This window comes from Crocuta crocuta, unplaced genomic scaffold (assembly GCF_008692635.1).
Source record: "Crocuta crocuta isolate KB4526 unplaced genomic scaffold, BGI_CrCroc_1.0 scaffold97, whole genome shotgun sequence".
Lineage (NCBI taxonomy): Eukaryota > Metazoa > Chordata > Mammalia > Carnivora > Hyaenidae > Crocuta > Crocuta crocuta.
In genome coordinates this window covers 2,261,981-2,271,905 of record NW_027531999.1, presented here as the reverse complement: position 1 = coordinate 2,271,905, position 9,925 = coordinate 2,261,981, and positions in this window count along the sequence as shown.

Below are 9,925 nucleotides of genomic sequence, written 5' to 3'. Positions count from 1 at the left end.
GAGGCGCCTAGGTGGCTCAGTCAGTTAAGCATCCGACTTCAGCTCAGGGTATGATCTCACAGTCTGTGAGCTCGAGGCCTGCGTCAGGCTCTGTGCTGACAGCTCAGAGCCTGGAGCCTGCTTCAGATTCTGTGTTTCCCTCTCTCTCTGTCCCTCCCCCCCTCGCTCTCTGTCTCTCAAAATAAAATAAAGACAAAAAATTTTTTAAAAAATGTCCTAAAGCACCATATATAAAAGAAGCTTCAAAAGAATGGGACTTTTCATTTTTATGCCGACAGCTGGTAATAGCTCTGTATGTTCTCTTTATGCATTTATAGCTTCTGATAATTACACTGTGTTTTACAGCCACATCACTTACCAAATCATTCCTGTGTCAGTTTTTGATGCAGCCTATTTATTGTTTGAGCAGCCTGTATCTATTCCAACATGCCTTTTCTCTTTTCCTGGTGATTCATCCTCATGACATACTATAGAATAAAAATACTTATTGCAGCCATCTTTGGATTTGGTAGAATCACCATTTCATTAACAGTTTAAGGAAACTGCTTGACAAGCCTTTACTTGAAAACCTGGGTCTAGTTGTGTTTTGGAATCAAACTTTTCAGATTTTAGAAAACTAATGGAGTGCCTATATTTTACTTAAACTCCCCAGAAAGAGTCTCAGGTGGCACCTATTCTCAGATACACTAATGTTTCCATGGTGGATGTAGGAATAGCACCACTAAGTATAATAACTGAAGACTATAAAGAGAGCCTCAGATCAGGTCAGTTTTGTCACCAAATTTAGGAAGAAACTTTCTGTTTTCAGAGCTTTTCTTGGTTATGAGAATTATATAGATAAGGAATTGTGGCTCTTTTTTTTCTTTAATCTTAGATGTATTTTATTGTAACGTCCTTCATAATCGGATATTTAGTTCAACATACTCTTCCTCTTTACTGAGTGAACAGTTTATTTTAAAAACACTTTCCTGCACACTTGGGTAGCCCAGTTGGTTGAACACCCAGCTACAGCTCAGCTCATGATCTTGTGACTTCATGAGTTGGAGCCACATCGGGCTCCCTGCTGTCACTGTGGAGCTGGCCTTGTATCCTCTGTCCCTGTCTCTCTGACCTTCCCCCACTTGCATACCCTCTCCTTCTCTCAGACATAAACATTAAAAAACAAAAAAACAAAAAAAAACCCTTTTTTAAAAAAAGTAAAAACACTTTCATAGAACTCCATGTAAGAATATAACAAAACAATACGTACTGCCCTACCTAGGGAAGCCTAAAGGTGTACATACCATTTTTATCATACTGTTTCACAGTAAAGGAGAGGAAGGTTATGTGCTCAAGACTTTTGAAGGAGACCTAAAGACTTCAGGGAGTGGCATTTGAGGACTCAGCAAATGGAGCTACCAGGAGAACAATGAATTGATACAATAGATCATTCCTTGGGTCTTAGCTATTCTCATTACTTGGGTTATGAGTGCCTCAACCAAGCCGTACACATCTCTATTCTTGTATCTAATTGCTGTCTATGTAGGAAATGCCAACCCACCCCAATTAAAGACACAGTATAGAGAAAAATCATGTAAGGTGAGATATCATAAACTTTGTCTCATGCCTGTAGTATTAATGGCTACTACCTATTATGCACAGCAAATATACTGGAGCCCAATCATCTGATGTCCTTGATGTTTCAGCTGCTGCTCCTGATGCCATCACAGTGAGAAAAAAAACTGTGTTAGCCTCCAGATTTCAGGTGAACTGTACATACTTTAAAGATGAAAACACGGGGCCCCTGGGTGGCTCAGTCGGTTAAGCATCTGACTTGGGCTCAGGTCGTGATCTTGCGGTTTGTAGGTTCGAGCCCCACATCGGGTTCTGTGCTGACAGCTAGCTCAGAGCCTGGAGCCTGTTTCAGATTCTGTGTCTCCCTCTCTCTCTTCTCCTCCCCCGCTCATGTTCTGTCTCTCTCTGTCTCAAAAATAAATAAACTATTTAAAAATAAATAAATAAAGATGAAAACAGAATTATGTAGCTAAATTATTTAATCTCTAATAGAGAGATATTGCTATAATTCCAATTTTTTTTTAATTTTTAAAAATATTTATTAATTTTTGAGAGAGACAGAGCATGAGCAGGGGAGAGGCAGAGAGAGGGGGAGACACAGAATCTGAAGCAGGCTCCAGGCCCTGAGCTGTAAGCTTAGAGCCTGATGTGGGGCTTGAACTTAGGAACCATGAGATCAGGACCTGAGCTGAAGTCTGACACTTAACCAACTGAGCCACCCAGGCGTCCCTGGTCCTGAATATTTTAAAAAATATATAAGTGTTCAGTGTATGTTTGTTAAATTGTTTGACTTTAATCAGTTTCCTTTAAGAAAGGAAACTGATTCCTTTAAGACTCACTGAAAGCTGATAATCAGGAATATTGTTCTGGAGGAAAATCAAACTTAAACCAGTTTGGCTACCTGAATTCCTGAGGACTGTGATGATTCCAACATTTCTCAGTCATGTGATGTACTATTAATGGTTTTAAAACTAATGAGTCAGGAAATGATAATGAGGGTAAGGCTCCTAAAATTGTTTTCTCTGCTAGGAGTAGACATGTTAACTCTCATTCATCACCACCTTCAAAATTTATTTTATGTATGTGACAACTCTTTTTTTAATGTTTGGATTTTTTCTTTTTTTTAAATTTTTTAAAGTAATCTCTGCCTCCAATGAGCTTGAACTCATGACCCCAAGACCAAGAGTCACACACTCCACTAAACTGAGCCACCCATGTGCCCCAGATAGTTTTTCTTTTTTTATTAATATTTAATTACTTATATAATACAATGAATTTATTTTTATAAATATTAGTATATTAGAGAGAAAACTAAAATACCCTTTGGCCTCCACAGCACCCTCAACAGACCTACCCCTCTTCTAACTTTCCCAAAATAACTACCACTAGAAATCTGAGATATTTTCTACACAATTATTATTTTGGGTGTTTTTTTTTTTTTAATGTTTTTTTTTTTTATTTCTAGGAGGGAGAGAGAGACAGTGTGAGCAGGGGAGGGTCAGAGAGAGAGAGGGAGATACAGACTCTGAAACAAGATCCAGACTCTGAGCTGGCAGTCAGCACAGAGCCCGACGCGGGGCTCGAACCCACGAACCGTGAGATCATGACCTAAGCGAAAGTTGGACGCTTAACCGACTAAGCCACCCAGGCACCCCATGTTTTGGGTGTATTTTAACACACATTATTTTCAGTCAACGAAGTTTTGTTATAATTAATACTGTGACTTTGCTGCTTCAAGTTGGATGCGTACATCCAAGAAAACTCTCTTAAGGGAAAAAAAAGGTTGAAAGGATGTATACCAAAATATTAATGTGGTATTTCTAAAATGCCTACAATCAAATGTGTTTCTTCTACCAATCAAGAAAATACCTAAACAAAATAATCTCTGGAAATTACTCCCCTTCTCCATCTACCCCTCCCACCGTTGTTTTAAATGGTATTCCTTTTTATAATCTACCTTATTACCAATCAATTAAAAGACTAAAATGAGAGTTTAGTATAACATAATGAAAAGTAACAATGGATACTCAAAGCAGTACTTTAATACCTTCACTTTTAGATTATTGCAAAAATTAATACAAACATCACAGATCTCTGTACCTGTGTGGTATATTTTGAGTGTGATTTTTTTTTTTTTTTTGCCAATTTTTCACTTTCTTCTGATCTTAGCTGCTTGCATTTGGAATTATACACGGCAAACGCCTTTAACAAAATTCTCAACACATTGTCGTTGAATTCTAGAACAAAGAACCATAAGGAATCTTCTCAGCCCATTGCCTAGATTTGAAGTTAAAAAATACATATACCATCTCATATGAGTGAATGTAGTGTTTTCTAACACTGTCCTTTCTACCTGGACTTCCTCCCCTCTCTCTTCCCTTATAGAGCCTTCAGAAACTGGCTTAGTGACACTTCCTCTAAGAATCTTCCTAAGCTGAATTAGGTATCCCCATCCACATTCTGCACTTAACTACAACAGTTATTACACAATGGACATTTATTGAGTCATCATATTAATACTTAACCTTCTTTAAACTACTAGTCTTCTTATTGCTAAGAACTAGCACGCATAGAGATGCCTCAGTGGCTCAGCCAGTTGAGTATCTGACTCTTCATTTCAGCTCAGGTCATGATCCCAGGGTCATGAGATCCAACCCCAAGTCAGGGCTCCATGCTGAGTGTGGAGCTACCTAAGATATTCTCTCTCTCTCTCTCTCTCTCTCTCTGTCTTTCCTGTTCCCTCTGCCCCTCTCCCCAACTCGCTCTTGCTCTCTCTCTAAAATAAAAATTTTTTTAAAGAAACACGTGTAGAAAGGGCTCTAAACATTTCTTTGGAACTAAGTAGAGTTTTCAGGTCCATTTCTGGGGCTAGAATGGTAATACAAATTCTATTTTCTCTTAATCTCATCAGGTCCCACAGTGTTTTAAATGCTGATAGCACATTGGATTACAAGAGAATAAACTGATTAGAACTGGTGGTGTGGTAGATCTAGGTCCCCACATTTCTGTTGTGTTATGTAATAACTGCATGTAATTACTCAATTATAGTTCTATAAAATTTGATCCTAAAATTGATCATCATAATGGACTTATATACTGAACAAAACTAATTCCTCAATGTTTTCCATAAAGTAGGCCACTAAATTTATCCAAACACTAAACATTCTAAAGTGTATTTCCTTTTTTTTTTTTAATTTCAGAGAGAGAGTGCAAGTAGGGGAGAGGGGCAGAGGGGCACCCCAAGTATGTTTCCTCAGTGATTAAGAAGCAGCTTCTCATTCAGTTATACAACCTGTACCCTGGCATGTATAGAAGTATATTTTGAGGGGCACCTGAGTGGCTCAGTCGATTAAGCATCTGGCTCTTGATACCAGCTCAGGTATGATCTCATGGTTGGTGAGATCAAGCCTTGCATGGGGCTTCATGCTGACAGCACAAAGCCGGCTGTGATTCTTTCTCTCCCGCTCTCTCTGCTCCTGCCACACATGAGTGCATGTATTCTCTCTCAAAGTTAAAAAAAATAAGTAAAATAACCTTTTTCAATTTAAAAAAAAATTTTTTAATGTTTTATTTATTTCTAGGAGAGAGAGAGAGAGACAGCGTGAGCAGGGGAGGGCCAGAGAGAGAGGGAGTGACAGACTCCGAAACAGGCTCCAGGCTCTGAGCTGGCAGTCAGCACAGAGCCCGACGCGGGGCTCAAACCCATGAACCGCGAGATCATGACCCAAGCAAAAGTCGGACGCTTAACCAACTAAGCCACCCAGGTGCCCCATCCTTTTTCCATTTTAAAGAAATACATTCATTATATAAAATTTAGAAAATAGGAAACAGATGTAGAAGGGAAGAAAGATTTATTTTATAATCTTGCTCAGAGGCAATCACAATATTTTAGTATATGTGCTCTTCCTATCTTTGAGTGTGGTTTTTTGTTTATTGGGTTTTTTTACATAATTGTGATCACACCAAATTTACAATCTCACAGCCTGGTATCATCACTTAACACTAAAATGTAAACACTATCTTGCTATTAAAAATCATGTAAATACATTTCTAATGGCCAGGAAATATTCTAGCTTAGAGAGCACTGTATTTAATTCCTTATTTGGTGGGGTTTTGGTTGTTTGTACTGACGATTAAATAAAAAATAGTCTAAAGGCCAGAATTGGCAGTATGCTTTCATTTTGGTTTAAAAAACATCCATAGCTATTTAGCCATCAATAAAACATCAAGATGTATGTATATCCTTACTGTTAATTATGCCTCAGAGGTGGTGGGATTATTAGAGTTTTAACACTTTCTTTCTTTTAACTATATTTTTTATATCTTCTACAATGAGTATTCTTATTTTTGTAATTAACTAATAGTGTTTTTTGTTAAAAGGTGAGATGGAGGGGCGCCTGGGTGGCTTAGTCGGTTAAGCATCCGAGTTTTGCTTAGGTCATGATCTCGCAGTTCGTGGGTTCGAGCCCCGCGTCGGGCTCTGTGCTGACTGCCAGCTCAGAGCCTGGAGCCTGCTTCGGATTCTGTGTCTCCCTCTCTCTCTGACCCTCCCCTGCTCACGCTGTCTCTCTCTCTCTCCTAGAAATAAATAAAACATTTTTAAAATTTTTTAAAAAAAAGAAAGAAAAAAGACGAGATGGAAAAGGCAAATGGCACCTGATTTATCACAATACAGTACTGAGGGGACATGATGATTTTTCAATAAATGGTACTGGGTTATTTTAATATCCATATGAAGAAAACAAAGTATCTTGACCCCTTCTTCACATCATATAGAAAATCACTTCCAGATGGATTACAGATCTAAATGAGAAAGATTAAATAAAGATTTTGAGAAAAACAGAAGAACTTTGTGACCCTGGAGCATGGATCACGATTTCTCAAATAGGACACAAAAGTGCTAACCAGAATGAAAGTTGGACTGTATTAATTAACTATTTCTGTTCATCAAGACACTATTAAGAGTGAAAAGCAAACCATGTGTATCCAACAAAAAGTTCATATTTAGAATATAAAACAAATACCTGCAAATCAGTTTTAAAAAGAAAACTAGAAATAGAAAATGGAAATGCGAAGTATAGAAATAGAATATAGGCAAAAGACCTGAACAGTGTTTCCATAAAAGAGAGTATCCAAATGGATAGTAGATATCTGCAAATGTGCTTCTTTAGGTCATCAGAAAAATGCAAATTAAAACTACACTGGATGGTGGGAGGAGGGGAAAAAATTGTGGAATGGTCATGGGATGGAAATGCTGTAGAACAATGAGAATGAACAGCCTACACCGGCACTCAGCTCTCAGAATGGCTGAAGCGACAAATGAATGTTAAAGGAGATGTAGTACAGCTGCAACTCTTGCAGGGCTAGGGGAAATAAAAATTCAGTATAACCACTTTGTGAAAGTATTCAATAGCATCTACTAAAGTTGAACATACATAGTTTGACTCATCAATTCCACACCTAGATATATACTCAAGAGAAATGTTCATACCAGTTCTCTTCATAATGGTCCCAAACTGGAAACTACCCAAATGGCCATCAGCCATACCTCAGATTAATATACTGTGGAATGGTCACAAGATGGAAATGCTGTATAACAATAAGAATGAAAAGGGGTGCCTGAGTGGTTCAGTCAGTTGAGCGTCTGACTTCGGCACAGGTCAGAATCTCACGGTTTGAGTTCAAGCCCCGCATCGGGCTCTGTGCTGGCAGCTCAGAACCTGGAGCCTGCTTTGGATTCTGTGTCTCCGTCTCTCTCTGCCCCTCCCCTGCTTGTGCTATGTCTGTTTCTCTCTCTCAAAAATAAAAATTTTTAAAAAATGAGAATGAACAGCCTACACCTGCACTCAGTATAGACAAGTTGAGCAAAAGAAATTAGACACAAAAGAATATATACTGTGATTCGGGGCACCTGGATAGCTCAGTTGGTTGAGTGTCCAACTCTTGATTTCAGCTCAGGTCCTGATCCCAAAGTCATGGATCATGGATCAACCCCCACATCAGGCTCTGAACTGAGTGTAGAACCTGCTTAAGATTCTCTCTCTCTCTCTCTCTCTCTCTCCCCCCCCCTGCTCCTCTCCCCAGCTTGCTCATTCTTTCTAAAATAAGTTTAAAAAATACGTACTGTGGGGCGCCTGGGTGGCTTAGTCGGTTAAGCGTCCAGCTTTCGCTTGGGTCATGATCTCGCAGTTCGTGGGTTCGAGCCCCGCGTTGGGCTCTGTGCTGACTGCCAGCTCAGAGCCTGGAGCCTGTTTCAGAGTCTGTGACTCCCTCTCTCTCTCTGACCCTCCCCTGCTCACGCTGTCTCTCTCTCTCTCCTAGAAATAAATAAAACATTAAAAAAAAATTTAAAAAATACGTACTGTGATTTCATTTATATAAAGAACAAAAATGTATAAAACTCATCTATGCTATAGGAGGTCAGGGATAGTGGTTACATGGAGGATAGAGACTAATGAATGGAAGATTCATGAGAGGAGCTTCTGAGGTGCTAAAATATGTTTCTTGATCTGGGTGCTGGGTATATGAGTGTGTCCAGTTGAGGAAATATGTCAAGCTGAACATTTACATGCATTTATTATTTCAATAAAAAGATGAAATATCACAGTAAATGGAACGTTCTATTTGATTATTATTGCTTTAAAAAAAAGGGGGGGCACCTGGGTGGCTCAGTCGGTTGAACGTCCGACTTCAGCTCAGGTCATGATCTCACAGTTTTGTGGGTTTGAGCCCCGCATCAGGCTCTGTGCTGACTGCCAGCTCAGAGCCTGGAGCCTGCTTCAGATTCTGTGTCTCCCTCTCTCTCTGATCCTCCCCTGCTCATGCTGTCTCTTTCTCTCTCTCAAAATAAATAAAAAACATTAAAAAAAAAAAAAAGGAAAGAAAATACCTAATACCTACTCCTTTTGTGAGTGTGTTCTCGTGCAGAGGAAACCATGATTGTTGACGGGTCTGGTCCCAGACATACCATTCTGTTTTATATTTCTCACTATTAAATGTCCTGTCTCACCTGAGCAGTGACATAGTGGGGTAGAGGGTTTAATCCTGAGGTAAGGAAACCTGGGTTTAGCTTCCAGTCAAACAAGCTTTCATTTGCTGCCTCTGTGCTTTAGGCACTGTGTAGTGAAGTTGGTGAATCGAAGGGTAAGACAAGGACGATGCCAGATCCCCTGGGTGGCTCAGTCAGTTAAGCGTCCGACTTCAGCTCAGGTCATGATCTCACAGTTCATAGGTTTGAGCCCCGCATCGGGCTCTGTGCTGACAGCTCAGAGCCTGGAGCGTGTTTCAGATTCTGTATCTCCCTCCCTCTCTCTGCCCCTCCCCTGTTCACACTGTCTCTCTCTCTCTCTCAGAAATAAATAACATTAAAAAAAAAAAAAAAAGACAAGGACAATGCTCATCTGATAAGAGTGGGGGAGACAAATGTGTGTAAACAAACTACCATAAGCATATATCAAATATGATGTGTTTACCGTGATTTTTTTTAAGTGATTTCATTTTTGCGTTCTGGTTGGTGCCCCTTTAAACTTCCGATAACCTTATATAGAAACTCCAGCAAGCCCTGACACTCCTCTTATTCTTAGGAACTAGTGGGAGAGGAGGTAGGTGAGTTGTGAGAGAATAGACAACCGTGTCCCACTTTCCCACAGCAGGCTTCTAGCTTGAAGCAGCTCTGAGCTGAGAAGACTAAGTCAAATTTGATTTTTTTTTTTTTTGCTTTTTTTTTTAAGCTAGGTTTAACTATTTTAAATGCTGAATTGACACTAATGATAAAATTGAAGTTTTGCTGATACTGGTTGTTATGGGCTGAATATTTGTAAGCCCCCTCCCCCCCCAAATTCACATGTTGAAAACTTAACCTCCAGCGTGGTGGCATTAGGAGGTGAGGTCTTTGGGAAGTGAATAGGCCATGCGAGGGTAGCCTCCTGAATGGGACTAGTGCCCTAATAACGGAGACCCCAGAGCGATGCCTCACCCTGTCTGCCATGTGAGAACGCAAAAAGAAAATGGCCATCTGCAACCCAGAAGAGGGCTCTCGCCAGAATCAGACTTTGCCTGTACCCTGATTGCTGACTTCCAGCCTCCAGAACTGAGAGAGAAATGTTTCTGTTTCTAAGTCACCTAGCCTGTGGTATTTTCTCACAGGAGTCTGAACAGATTAAGACACTGGTGTAGAAGTGGGGAGGGAGATAGGGGCAGGAAGGAGAGAGGTATGTAAAGATAGTTTTGGTTGTCTAGGCATGGCAGATGGCTAAAGCTGGTGTTATTGGGTGATTTTGGTAGAAAGAAGGTTAAGGCTGGTGCTAGCTTGGGGGGTACTTTTGTGGGCTATCTGGAGGTTTCCTGCTGAGCCCCTTTTTTACAGTTCTTG